Below are 15183 nucleotides of genomic sequence, written 5' to 3'. Positions count from 1 at the left end.
AACGTCATTGCAGGCATCCTTGTTAAAGTAAATGGCATCATTAGCAAATAGGACTACATAATAAAATCCACTAAAGGAAAGCTGCACTGTAGTGTAACTGTGAAGCCATAATGGACAGCAAGTACAGTTGCTCATTGGATGAACTCAAATTGTGCTCTTGATCTGCATCTGCTACATTTTTGGCATCATTTTTACAAATGGACATATGGATAAACGTTGTAACAGTCTGCCTAAAGTAAACAGAGTGTTACTATTAAGCAGGGACTCTCCTGTGTTGTACTCTATTTACCTTTGTTGCATAATACAGACCACAGACACATGAAATGAGACTGTTTCGGTTTTATTAACTCAAAATCATATTTTCTTACATCCCAAATAACACTGTAATCCGACCCATATTTACAAATAAATGTCCCTTCTGTCCCGAACAGGCAAACAAACAAAAAACTCCTCCTGGTGAAACCCACACGGGATCCTCTCTCTCCCTGGGCGATCCTTGTCCATAAAAACAAATGGTTATTGTCCGTATTTTTTTTTCCGAATGAGACGGGTCCCTCTTACTCTCCCCGTTTTCCTTCTCCTGTCTGCCACCGCTGTCCTTCACGTCTCTCTCCTTTCACCCACAACATGTCAGCTGGCAAAATAGATCACCCGACCCCCGCTGTCCTCTGACAGCGGGGGTCGGGGGACAGCGCCGTGTACCACAACAATATAAAATACAATATTACAAAGAATGCCGCAGCTTTAAGCGGCATTAAGGGACAATGTTTATTTACAGGAAGACATTTCTATATGGCAATACACCATAAAAATCTAAATTAAAAAAATTACTTATGTGGTAGTGCTTAAAACGTGGGTGGAAATACTTTGATTCTCAGGTTTGGTGTTTAAACACTGCACCTTAAATAACATTAGTAAGCACCGAGTGGCAAAAACAAAATCCACTTTGTGTAACGGTCGTAACTCAACAAATCTATCAATCTATAAAAACGTCAACACAGCACAAGAGTTTACATGACACACAAACTTAAAATAGTGTCACACGGCACTGTAGCAAGTGTTTAATTACCGTACCATTTCTCGCTAGCTAGTGCAGAATGAATGACGACCGGTATGCGCCATACTGATTCTCTGCTCCAACATTTCTCCACCGTGATTGGTCAAATGTTGGAAATGTTGGACAGTGGGGAAGAAATCCGCTAGCTGATTGGGTGCACCTCCAGGAATTGAAGGCTTGTGATTGGCTCTTGTGTCCAACATTTTCCAACATTGTACGGACGATCCTTCGCCAGCTGGCGTTCAGGTCGCAGTCTCCACTGGAGGCGTGGGTTCAAATCCCACTCCTGACAGCTCCTCCTCTGGAGGAGAAATAAGTTTTCATTTAAAACGCTGACTGATCTAACCCAGACCACAAAATCCAATTGAATGATTTCATCTGTTATGATAATATTAAAGGTAACAGCTGAGACGTTAGACAAAACTTTCAGGGGTTCTTCCTGTTTTTTCTTGTCACTGTTGCCCTTAAGGAGGTTCAGTCTCTGGCTCTGATTGGATGACGTCACAGGCTGCTGTCAGGTTAGGGATTTAAGTCCGGAATTTTGTCTACCATTCTGGAATCCTGTCTACCATTCTGGCATGGATGGATGTCTATTCTGGTATGCTGCCGCTCGTTCTAGATTTCTGCCTTTCAATCTGGAATGATTTCTTTCATTCTGGAATGCTTTTCATTCCAGAATGCTGTCTTGCTGACTTTTGTCCCGGAATGTTGCCTTCCATGTCGGAATGCTGACTTCCATGACTTCACAGGCCGCTGTCGGGTTAGGGGTTTAATTCCGGAATTTAATTCCGCAATCTGGAATGATTTCTTTCAATCTGGAATGCTTTTCATTCCAGAATTCTGTCTTGCTGACTTCTGTTACGGAATACTGACCTCTGTTCCAGAATACTGACTGTTATTCGGGAATTCTGCCTATCCTTCCGGAATACTGATGTCTATTCTGGTATGCTGCCACTTATTCTAGATTTCTGCCTTTCATTGCGGAATTTTGACTTTCATTCCGGAATGCTGTCTTTCATTCTGCAAATGTGCTCTTCATTCTGTTATGCTGATGTTTGTCCCGGAATGTTGCCTTCCATTCTGGAATGGTAACTTCCATTCCAGAATACTGGACCTCATCTCAGGGCATCACAATAGTCAGAATGATTCATTATGTGGTGACCATGAATGCAGATGAAAACTCTCATCTCTGGCTCAAGACTTGTTGAGATAGCACAGAGACACTCTCAGTCTGTCCACATCAGTGTCAGTGAAGATTTCAGATTGTTTAAATAGAGAAGCAAGAAAACAAGTCAGCCTTATCTTTCACAAAAACACATGACAATAACATGTGAGAAAGAGAGTTTTATGTTCAGTGCTCCCCCTGCTTGTTGGGACAATTGTAGAGCACCTTCCTAATAAAGTAAACAGCGTAGAATGGACAGTGAAGGCTTGTAGTCTCAAACCACCATGTGATCGTGAACACAGCCGGCTTGGAAGCAATTCAACTTGTGCCATGTTGGCACGTGAGTACTTGCTCAGCTGTCAGCAACTTTCTGTGATAGCTGTCTGTCAAACGGAGACTCTGGTCGGCGCAGATTTACCTGTGAATGAAATGGAAAACAAGTAAAGGAGTGCCAACACTAATCTGGACAGGACAAACTGGACAAGACCATGCACTCATGGACAGAACCAACCTGGGTCGTCAGACTCTTCATCGTTACCTTTTGCCGGTTGTTGTGGCCGAGTGGTTAAGGCGATGGACTAGAAATCCATTGGGGTTTCCCCGCGCAGGTTCAAATCCTGCCAACAACGGTTCTTTTCATCTCCAAGATCACTTTATGCCCCTCCATCGTTTACACTTAACAAGTCTGATGTGTTAACAACGAGCTCTATGAAAAAGTTCATCTTGACCAGTCAGAGTGCTGCCATTTATATTGACTGTCTGAGGACCAAACCCTGGCACAGTCCATCTGACACTTCCAAAAACTATCATTTTAAAAACGCTGGACCGAGAGCAACTGGTGTGCAATGAGGAGGCAAAGGATAAAACGTCCCAGCACATTTCAAACCCAGTTTCACCCTGAGGCAGAGACTGCTTCACCTTAAGGACAAAACACCTGGGAAAGGCAGATCTCAAGGTACTACAATAGTCAGAATGATTCATCATGTGGTGACCAGATGAAAAATCTCATCTCTGGCTCAAGACTTGTTGAGATAGCATAGACAGACACACTCTGAGTCTGTCCACATCAGTGTCAGTGAAGATTTCAGATTGTTTATTAAGTGTTCATCCTTGAGCTTTTCCAAACTTGTTGTGGACAGCATGCTTTTCATGTCAGGATGGCCGAGCGGTCCAAGGCGCTGCGTTCAGGTCGCAGTCTCCACTGGAGGCGTGGGTTCAAATCCCACTCCTGACAGTTCTGTTTATTTCCTCTGGAGGGGAAATAAGTAATCATTTAAGACATTGACTGACTTAGATTCTAACCCAGACCACAGAAGCCAATTGGATGATTTCATCTGATATGATGAGACATTACACCAAACCTACAGGGGTTCTTCCTGTTTTTTCTTGCCACTGTTGCCCTTAAGGAGGTTCAGTCTCTGGCTCTGATTGGATGACATCACAGGGTGCTGTTAGGTTAGGGATTTAAGTCCGGAATTTTGTCTACCATTCTGGAATCCTGTCTACCATTCTGGCATGGATGGATGTCTATTCTGGTATGCTGCCGCTCGTTCTAGATTTCTGCCTTTCAATCTGGAATGCTTTCTTTCAACCTGGAATGCTTTTCATTCCAGAATGCTGTCTTGCTGACTTTTGTCCCGGAATGTTGCCTTCCATGTCGGAATGCTGACTTCCATGACGTCACAGGCCGCTGTCGGGTTAGGGGTTTAATTCCGGAATGCTTTTCATTCCAGAATGCTGTCTTGCTGACTTCTGTTCCGGAATACTGACCTCTGTTCCAGAATGTGTGCTTTTCGTCCAAGGCGCTGTGTTAAGGTTGCAGTCTCCACTGGAGGACAATCCTGAGACAGAAACTGGTACACCCAAAGGATAAAACTCCCAGGGAGAAACACAGCGATGTCATATATGCAGTCCAGTGCAGTGAGGAATGCTCTTATCTGTACATTGGAGAAACTAAACAACCACTCCACAGGAGAATGGCTCAGCACAGGAGAGCCACCTCCTCAGGACAAGACTCAGCTGTTCACCTCCACCTCAAAGAGAAAGGACACTCCTTTGAGGACAACAATGTTCACATCCTAGACAGAGAGGAAGTCAAGGAAGCCATCTATGTTAAGCTGGAAAAACCTTCTCGAGGTGGTAGCCTCATCTTTCTACCACATACAAAGCAGTGATTTCATCCATTCCCAGGAAGTTTCACTCCAAGTCACATGCTAACAGCAAGAACAATGGGCTGTCTACCAGCAGTCTCATAGTTGTTAGCCAGTCGTTAGACACACCTGGCACAGGCAGCCAGATCATCACAGGTAATTATGGAAACATTTAGTGCTATTGTTTGTGAGTTTTACCCAGACCACCCATTGAGGTCTGCAACCACCCACTGAGGTCTGCAACCACATATAAACCATGTTTCCCCACCAACAGTTAGAACCGATGAAGCTGCTTGGATGAGCAGCGAAACCTCTTCAGGAAAACTCTACAAGTCCAGATGCCTTGCTTCAATCTTCTCTACAAACATGCCAAAGCAAACAGTTTTTACCAACAATGTTACACACTGAGTTTTGAAGGTCTTAACCACTAGTCTTAAGTTGGAATGTTTACGACGTGTGAAAAATTGTAATTCACATATTACCCATAGACTCCCATGTTAAAATGTCCAACTTCACAGCAGAAATGAACATGTTTACAGCCTGGTACAAAAAACATTCTGCTCTCAAATGATAGGTTCTCTTCTAGTGTCAATTGTATGGGGGGGGGGGGGGGGGGGGGGGGTGAATTGTTTTTACAACTCACTTGTTGTAATTCAAAGTCAGCTTTATTGTCAAATCTGCTATATGTGGTGGACATACAGAGAATCGAAATTGAGTTACTCTTCACTCCATATATAACATATAACTAAAAACTTAAGATAAATATAAAGTGTAAAAAAATGTACCTACAATGAGGGGCACACAAAATACAAGGCACAAAATAAAGGCACAATGCAGTGAGAGTGCAAAAGATGTAGGGCAGAGGGACGCCGATGATCCTCTCAGCTGCTCTCACTATGCGATGAAGCGTCTTCCTGCAGGTGGCGGTGCAGGCTCCGTACCACACAGTGATGCAGCTGGACAGGATGCTCTCAACAGCCCCTCTGTAGAAGGTGCACAGGATGGAGGGAGGGGCTCTGGCTCTTTTGAGCTTGCGGAGGAAGTAGAGGCGCTGCTGTGCCTTCTTGGTCAGGGATGCAGTGTGGTTAGTCCAGGAGTGGTCCTCAGTGATGTGCACACCCAGGAACTTGGTGCTGCTCACCTGCTCCACAGCAGCACCGTCGATGGTCAGAGGGGTGTGCTGACTGTGTGCTCTCCTGTAGTCCACAACCATCTCCTTTGTCTTCTCCACATTCAGGGAGAGGTTGTGGTCTCTGCACCACTTGGCCAGAAGGTGCACCTCATTCCTTTTTCCATTGTTTCATCTCCACCGGAGATGAGACCCACCACAGCTGTGTCGTCCGCAAACTTCACAAAGATGTTGGAGTTGTGTGTTGGCGTGCATTCACGGGTCAGCAGAGTGAAGAGGAGGGGGCTCAGCACACATCCTTGGGGAGCCCCGGTGTTCATTGTGATGGTGCTGGATGTGTTTCTGCCGACCCGCACTGTCTGAGGTCTCCCGGTGAGGAAGTCCAGCAGGCAGTTGCACAGCAAGGAGTTCAGCCCCAGCTGGTCCAGTTTGTTGATGAGCTGCTGTGGGATTGTATTCAGACTTAAAATTACGCATAATTATGAGCATTGGCGCTTGAGCGACAGACGGTTGCCATATCACAGCACGAGTTTCCTGCTTCCACGATCGCCCGCCCCCCTAAACTCCGCTAGTGCTACCCCTCTTTGTCCGTATTTTGAGTTTTGGCGGACGCAACGCTGCCAACATGTCGGCGATCAGAGTGTCCCAGAGCCTCCCACCGAGCTTCAAAGCGGCTCTTCAGAAACAAATGGGCGATGTCACGGAAGCTCTGTCCATAGTTTTTACTGTTGAACTTAAAACACAACATGACGAGGATGGGATTCGAACCCACGCGTTCAGAGCACAATGGATTAGCAAACCATCTTTGAAGAAGAACTTGTTTCTGTCACAGCTTTTGCCTTAAACATAAGCATCTTGTTTGAAGACAAACATTGAAGGCCAGTTTTTGGAGTAGTTGTTTGGTTTCTCCACCCTGCTCTACCACTGAGCCACTGCTGATGTTAGCTTCCCTTCTGGACTGCTGACTTGCCAGAATACTGACTGTTACTCCTGAATTCTACGTATAATTCCAGAATACTGATGACTATTCTGGAATGCTGCTGCTTATTGGCACAGAGGCAGCTAATAAACTGAAAGTTGTACCTTTTTCAGATGACATGGTGAGGAGGAGAACAGAAGATCTCTCAGCTGACATTCAGGCACAGCTGCTGGATAGACTGCGATCATGTAAGAAATGTTCCTTTCAGTTGAATGAATCGACAGAGCAGAGCATCTCCAGTGCTGCTCAGTTGATAGTTTTGGTGTGCTATCCCTGGAAAGGAGATATTTTGGAAGACTTTCTGTTCTGCAAGTTATTGCGCAGATAAAGTCTGTCAATCCAGAGATTAAAGCTGCTCACTGTATGCTGCTGAACATGAGGATCACTCTGAGGGGCGATGGCTGTCGCAATGGCTGCAGCACAGAGACTGTAAAACTGTACCGACCAGCTCAGAGGAGAAGAAGAAGGAGCAACATCACATCAGGAAGGCCCTGCAAACCTGTGGCTATCCCAGCTGGGCTCTCATCAAGGCCAAAAACAAGACCCACAGACAACAAGACAAAGACAACAACTGGCTGATAAAGAACATTGTCACTGCAGAACTGAAGAAGCTACTCGGGGGAGTGTTGGTCCCACTTAAGATTCAAATTTAGGGTGTTTTCACACTTGCTCCCTTTCGGCCCTCTAAACGAACGCAGATCGATGACTCAGGATTTTTTGCTCTGTTTAACTCTAACTCTATTTTCCCTGAATGTGCAGTAATTTACCCAGAAAACACAGGAGAAAGCCGACATTCTGCTTCAAGTGAAAACTACCCAGAATTCAGTGCAGTGGACCTGGTGTGAACAGAAAGAGGACTAAATTACATAAAACCAGTGACCCTGACATGATTTGAACATGCAACCTTCTGATCTGGACTCAGACGTGCTACCATTGCTCCATGAGGTCTGTTCACAGCTTCTGCTCTTCCAAGGACTCAGTTTAGCATGACATGATTAGCTTGATGTTCATATATGTGTTATTACATTATTACTAGATGAGCTGCAGTGAAACATCCAAGCGACCACGTCCCAGCACATATCAGAGATGCAGAACAGATGGAACAGTCTTATGGAGTGATGGAGGCCATGAAGCCTCCTAAAGCTTTGAATTCTGCTGAAGTCATGATGCACTGATCTTTCTTTTATATAATAATGTCTCATAAGTATTTGTTATAATATTGCCCCAAAAAGTCAGCCACACTTGTGTGAAACCAGCCTGTCCAGTTAGGATCAACACTGATTGTGAATCAGTTTCAGCTGCTGTTGTGCAAATGGAACAGACAACAGGTGGAAATGAGAGGCAGTTATCAAGACAGCCCTATAAAGGAGGTATTTGTTATAATACTTTAATAAATTATGTCTTCAGCTACTTTTATACTCATTATTAATCCTAGATTAAGGTGTCATTCAGGAGAGAGATTTAAATTCTATCTTTATGTAACTTCTCCTTCTGATACACTCTGATAGTTATTCAGTTACAACATGCTGACTGGAAATCTGCAAAGTGAGCCCTGAATTTTTAGAGAGAGTAGAAAGGACACCAGTATTACTGTCCAAACAAAAGGTTCCACTGAGATTTGAACTCAGATCGCTGGAGTCAAAGTCCAGAGTGCTAACCATTACACCATGGAACCTGCTTCTTGTGGATCTTCTCCTCCTCTACCTGGCTGACTGTCAGCAGTTTGACATTGGTAAAGATATGTGCAAAGCAAGTCATACATTCTCAGACTCTGGATTCCACTCTGGATGACATTAGTGGCAAACTGTTAAAATACAGTCCTTAATTTAAAGTGCACTTACCTGCATAGTGTGCTAAGCAAGCTGCTAAAATATGCACTGTCACTTTCATCTTTCAATTCTGAACATTTGTTGGTATGTTTTTTTGAGGTTTTTCACCTGATCTGATCTGATCTGAACCTGATTCTGACACTACAAGATTCAATAAAGCAAAGCAGAAATAAAGCGATGACTGAGTGGAGTCCAGTTGACCTTCAGTCACAAAGAGTCATCCTTTCAAGTGGAAACACTGCAAAACCATATAACACTGGACAATGTGTCTAGAGAGAGTCTCTGTTACACAAACTGCCATATGCACCAACACAGATACAATGGTGCCGGGTAAAGAGGCAAAAATACCCACTGGACCACAGTGTCGCCTGAGGGTTAAGTGCATCCAAAACCTGCTCACACTGCAAGATCTGTGTTCAGGTGTGTACAGTGAGTTGCTGTTAAACTCTTCTTAAGGTGACAGCTGCATTTGCAGACTGAGTAAAAGCACATTCAGGGATTTTTCTACTAAATATTTGATGTGTACAAATGATTATTTTCTACCTACATTTCTCACTGTTAATGTCATTTTAAAACATGTTCTGGTCATCTGGAGTATTGTTGCTTCCACCAACACTAAACACATTTATTGTAAATATGTAGCTCATGATAGGACCAACAAGGCAAAGTTTAAATGTTGCTGTGTTAGACATTTACAAGCAGATCACAGTGAAGATGAGTCTGATGGCGGACTGCAGGAGTCACCGCCTGTACCGTTCCTGGAGCAGCAGAGTTTTTTAGTGTTATCATTCCATAGGTCATCATGCCTTTACACATAATAAACCTATACTTATTAAAGCTATTTATAAATGATATTATGTATTTATTGTAAAACATTTATTATAGTTTCCTGTTAAATATTCCTCGGTGTCAGTTTGATATTACATCCTTGAACCAACCAATAAATAAATGTCCCTGAGACGGACCATTATTCATCTTGAAGAGTTCAACATGTGTATTATTACACTGCATCTTACAAAAGATAAAAGATGATATTTATTTCAGAAGAGACTGATTATTCTGTGCATCAGACAGAGTGATGAGCAGCAGAGGCAGAGGATGAGGAGCCGCTCTTTAGAGGACACTGAGGTGGCTCTTAAAGAGCCGCTGTGGTTTGAGGAGCCGCGGACACTTCAAGCTCTCTCTCCGTGGATGCAGCGGGCCAGCTGGATGTCTTTGGGCGTGATGGTGAGCCTCTTGGCGTGGATGGCGCACAGGTTGGTGTCCTCGAACAGGCCGACCAGGTGCTGGCCTCCTGCAGAGCCATGACAGCGGAGCTCTGGAAGTAGTCAGCTCCATGTTTGATTATTCTAGATGCTTTAAGGCTGTGAACCCCTCACTGCACACTTTAAACTCCGTTCTCTCTGTTTAAACACTGTCAGAGTTCAAACCTTCGTAGGAAATAAGTCCAGTATTACAGAATGAAACCAAAGATCAAACCTGTTTTCAGCAGCATTCTGCATTCTGGAGATGGACTGACACTGGTCTACGGACTATCCGGACCAGAACTCAATGAGCTGTAAGAGAAAAACAAGGTGAGAGGTGAACTGGTTATAGGAGGGACCACTGTAATGCAAACATGTGATTTGCTGATTCTGGTGTTTTTAGGTTTTGATTTAAATTCCACAAAATCATTTATTTGCATTCAATTATTTTTGATTGTAACCATATATAATTCATACTTCTGTCTGTGTTCTAAGAGTCTTAAAAATATGTGGTTTCCTTTTTATTTACAGTGTGCATGTCATGTGACTTATGAACGTACAGTTTGTGCATATATATAAACAGTTTGATTTCCAGGTTGATGCAGCAACAGCTGCTGCTCTGACACCATTGTTCATGTCTTCCTCTCTCTGCACTGTGTTAACACACCTGAATGCTGCAGAGCATCTTCTTCTTTCCTGCTAAATAAATAATGGCCCTGTGGTCTGGTGGTGTCGGTTCACCTTGGACAGTGATGGACAGGAGGACAGGAAGGTCCGGCTGCTCTCAGCTGGGACCTGTGTGTGTCTGGGTGCACACACACCTGCAGTCTGCCCACAGTTACTGACGTAGCCACTCCGTCACACCCCAGCTGACACATGACCGCACCAGGTGGCTGCTGCTATGACAGATGGTGGTTGTCAGCGTTCCTCGTTAGTATAGTGGATAGTATCTCCGCCTGTCATGTGGAAGACCGGGGTTCGATTCCCCGACGGGGAGAAAGACTTTTACCAGCAGATAGGATGATACTGACCCTGTACATTGCTGCTGCAATAGAAAACATTTCCCAGTTTGGGATAAATAAAGTATTTGTTCTGTTCTGTTCTGTTCGTCTTGTGTCTTGTGAGCTTTAGATTATATTATTTCTTGGGCTCTGTGCTCTAAGTGTCTTAAAAATATGTGGTTTCCTTTATTTACAGTGGTGCATGTCATGTGACTCTACTTATGCAACATGTATGATAATGTTCTGTCTCCTCTCATTTCCAGACGTGCAGCCAAAAACATGTGCAGTGATGATATGTGACGGTATCATCATGGTCTCAGAGAGAAGAGCTGAGTGTGTCTGTTCTGATCTTTGTTGTGTCTCTTCTCCTCTGTAGTTTCTGCTTGTTGCTCCGTCACACGCCCTCTGCTGGTGAGCCGCGTCATTACACACAACCTCTGCTGCTGTCAGACTGTATAATAACCACTTCTGATAGGAGCAATATTCACACACCACAGTGTACAACACATTATTTATTTAGTTTCTGATGCACTATGTACAGTTTTCTTACAGACCACTTCTCCCTCCACTCACCTGTGCAATAACTGTTCATATGTGAACTGCTGATGATTCTATTCTATATTTTATTGGTAGTTTATTTTATCATATATATCTTTTCTTAACTTATCCTTTGCTGTCTGTACCTGCTGTTGCAAAAATGCAATTTCCCCATTGTGGGACTAATAAAGGTTTCTTAATCTTAATCTTAAGACTGTCTGGAGGACACACAGAGTGGACATGGGTCACAGAGTGCTGCTGCTGTTTGTGTCTCTGCAGCATGGGCAGCTGCTCCTGCTCCACTCGTCACCGGCTGATTGTTCACACCTGTGATCAGTCATCAGCCAATCCTGCTGCAGCTTCCATCTAGTATATGTGTCCAATGGAAGCTGAGCAACATGTCAGCTACACACATAGAAACACTACACATAGTTTGTCATATAAATAACATGGATTGAATCATGTTGTACAGTCAATGGAAACAAAAAGCACTGAGAGTGGTGCTGGTAGTGCAGCAGTGGATGGAGGCTGAAGTGCTGCCACCTAGTGTCAATATTTGGTATTAACTCTGACTACATATTCCACCTTTAACTCTCTGCCATATATACTGTGCCATGTGTGAAGTGATAATAAAATGTGAATGTGAATTTATTGTAAAGAACTTTACTTATTATCCCTGTTATAAGTGAGCAGTGTGTGTGTGTGTTTGATGGAGTGTGTAATGTCTGCTCAGTGTTACTGATGCTGCTGTGTGTGATCTGAAAACTGATCAAACTGTGATGTGTCTGATGCTGACAGAAGAATCAGAGGTCAGACAGTCGGATCCTCCTCTGTGACACCTTTAACATCATATCAGAAATCTCTGTCTGCTTCTGGTACATGCAGCTGATCACCAGCAGGGGGCTCACTGCTTTGCTGTCACTCAAGGGGCCTGTTCTGTCTGCCACTGGGATATGATGAGGTGAACTTCAGAGTTTGAATGGATTTCATTTGTCATGTGTTTATGATCATTTTATGAATCAGTTCAAATAAAGGAGACTCACTGAAGTCACAGTTTAGTGTTTTAATACTTATACACACTTATTTTGAAGCTGCTATCAACTTGATGAGTCTTCCTGTTGAAGCACGAGGCAGGACGTGTGTCAGAACATCCATGAACTGAGTAGATTAAGAGGAAAAGCTGATGTGTCACAGCTGCTGGTTGTGTTCTTTAGTGTCTCCATCTTGATGAAATGAGGCGTTTTACTTCCTCCAAGTAGAGTGGACCTGGCTCACAGAGTGCTGCTGCTGTCTCTGTCTCTCTGTGAGCAGCATGTTAAACAGCAGGCTCTGAATAGTGACGTCATGATGTCACAGTCACATCAGTCTAATCTCCCAATCGGAGAGAGAGCTGTCATCAACAGCAGGAAGTGCAGGAAGCTCATGGTGTGCAGGCCTCTGATGTGTGGAGGCTGTCGGCTTGTAGCAGCCAACAAGAAGGGAGTTTGTAAAAGTTCTCTGTAACTTTAAATGTGAGGATTCAGAAAGAACTTAGATCAGATATGTGCAGCACTTGTGCAACAGATACTCCAACAGTGACAGCTCTTCTGAAGAAAGCCTGAGGAGCTGAGACCTGGATGAGACACTGATACAGCTTTGCTCTGCTGACAGGAAGGATGAAGGCTGACCACACACACACACACACACACACACACACACACACACACACTGACACACACAGACACACATACACACACACACACACTGACACACACAGACACACATACACACACACACACACACAAGGGTTTTTATGGTTTAGATGGACAATTTCTCGAAACAGGCCTGAAGGTGGTCTAGATGGGCTACCCTTTCCCATGGTCCTAGAGCTATGGGAGTTGGCTTAGGTTACTCTAAAAAAACTTGAAAAAAATTTGGGTCACTTCAGAGTTCAGATACACGCAACAGAACTCTATACACATGACCCTGCTCCAACTGTGGTTTGAGCAGACATTTCACTTTTTGATAAATCTGTGGTTTATGAGAACAAGAAAATGCATTATCTGGACTATGACGTCACTTTTAAATTAACATGGATTAACATAAATACACACCTGACAACACAGGATTAAATGGACAGGTTGTTTAATTAGTTTGGTTGCCTAGCAACCAAACTTATTGGTATTCTACGTGCTATTGCACAAATCCAAAACTAAAAATAATAAACATATAAACAGAAAGAGGTGCATAAAAATGAATGCACTTACATTTTCCTTCTTGCTAATATATTTTAACAGGAACATTCTACAAAATAAATATGGGAGGTTTCAATATAAAGATAACTTAACTAACACAACCGTGTACTCTTCTTTGCACAGAATTTAAATTCAATTTGATTATAAGTGCATTTACATTAATCAAATGTAAAAAAAGCATGTCACACATGCATACAAAACTCTAATAACTTTATATTAAATCTGTTACTACAACGTAGTTACTCTCCCATATTAGTAACTGATTGCTTTTAGAAACTTAGTTTCTATGTGCAAATCTGTGGATTTACATACATTACATTTCCTTCTGTGACTGTCTTTTTGCAGTTACTCCTCGGTTTCTAACAAAGTCCCTGATATTTTGCACTGTTCTCTGTGCTAAAACAGACCCTTCAGCCATCTTGCAGTGAGTGCATTCAGTTTTGGTTGCCAGTTGTCCTTTAGATATGTGATCTTTAAAATGTCGCATTACTGCGTTGACCTCAGCCTTGGACCATGGTTTCTTTGGTGCTCTTCTTACTTCATTATCTGGACAAGCATCTTGTAGAAAAACAGAAGACACAGACACAAACAAGTGTGTTAATACATTTACCTATTGCCACAGATTCCTGTTTACTTATTCCTAGGATTAAATCATTTTTTTACCAATTCATCATAATTTCACCACTGAGACGAAGTTTCACATAAGCTGCAGCTGAAAAATAATGAAAATACTCTTTATGTAGTAGAGAGCAATGTTTAAAATTAAATATTAAAATGATTTTGCCAGAGGTATCAAGTTACAATTAAAGTAGAAGAGTATAAGTAGTAGAAGTGTCACTAAAAATCAGTCTGATGGCCACTTTCAGGAAAGACCTCCTGTGGCGTTCTGTGCTGCTCTTGGGTAGTCCCAGTGCTGTTCATGCAGCGTGGCATGAAGGGGGTGAGGCGTGTTGTTCTCCTCTGTCACATCCACCACAGACTCCAGCTGAAACTCCCAGGAGGAAATTCTACTTCTGGGTTAAACCACCTGATTTCAAACATACCCGGAACCCATCAGAAGGTGCTAACTACTAGCACTGCTAGGTGCAATCAATAGTGCAGCTACTATTGCATCATAATAGTAGGGGTAACACTGACGTGTCAGCCCTCCTTGTGTGAAGACAATACTACGTTAAGACGTGCATGTCTACTTGGGGCCTCTGTAGCCCAGTCTTGCCGCACCTAACTCAACATGCAACCCAGCTCCTGATCCAGACCTCGCCTCTCTTGCCTACTGCAATGCCCTCCTAATAGGTGTTCCAGCCGGTGCTTCTGCTCCAGTATGCAGCTGCACGTCTGATTTTCAACCAGCCAAAAAGAGCATCACACTTCTGTTCAATGAGCTACACTGCTTACATCAAATTCAAAGCACCAGTGTTGCACTCTTAGTAAGGTTTTTGATTGTGTTTGTTTTCATTTGAATGTTAATCCTCTTCTTTTAAGTTGCTTTAGACAAAGGCATCTGCTAAATGCATACATGTAATGTAAATGTAATGATCTAAACTTCTAAAATACACAACACTATATAGTTATCTATTTTATTCTTTTGAATTTGATTTGTGTCTTTATATCAACTTTTTGAAATGTGTTTTCCATCGTCTCCATGAATTTGTTTACGCCTTATGTAACATTGCTCTGCAACTAAACTTGCCTTACCTTCAGATACAGAGACAGTCTCATTTACCGTGGATGTCACTGTTGACACAGTTTCTGCTGAACACATATGGAAAAAAGTTTTTGCCGTGGTAAAATACATTTCATCATCAGAAACACAAGTATAGTGTAAGGCAATTTACCAAAACCTCCCGTGTCATGGAGC

The 15183-nt window shown here is 43.0% G+C and overlaps 3 non-coding genes across 3 annotated transcripts; 2 read left to right on the top strand and 1 right to left on the bottom strand.

Moving 5' to 3' along the window:
• The first annotated feature begins 2769 nt into the window (after nucleotides 1-2769).
• Nucleotides 2770-2851, top strand: trnas-aga (transfer RNA serine (anticodon AGA)). The gene has a single exon. It is a non-coding gene; the product is annotated as a tRNA-Ser (tRNA).
• A 522-nt stretch (nucleotides 2852-3373) lies between these two features.
• On the top strand, nucleotides 3374-3456 carry trnal-cag (transfer RNA leucine (anticodon CAG)). The gene has a single exon. It is a non-coding gene; the product is annotated as a tRNA-Leu (tRNA).
• A 4627-nt stretch (nucleotides 3457-8083) lies between these two features.
• Nucleotides 8084-8155, bottom strand: trnaq-uug (transfer RNA glutamine (anticodon UUG)). The gene has a single exon. It is a non-coding gene; the product is annotated as a tRNA-Gln (tRNA).
• Between the last annotated feature and the right edge of the window lie 7028 nt (nucleotides 8156-15183).

The sequence above is a fragment of the Parambassis ranga genome, unplaced genomic scaffold (assembly GCF_900634625.1).
Source record: "Parambassis ranga unplaced genomic scaffold, fParRan2.1 scaffold_22_arrow_ctg1, whole genome shotgun sequence".
NCBI classification, from domain to species: Eukaryota; Metazoa; Chordata; class Actinopteri; family Ambassidae; genus Parambassis; species Parambassis ranga.
This window is presented reverse-complemented; position numbering and strand designations above follow the sequence as displayed.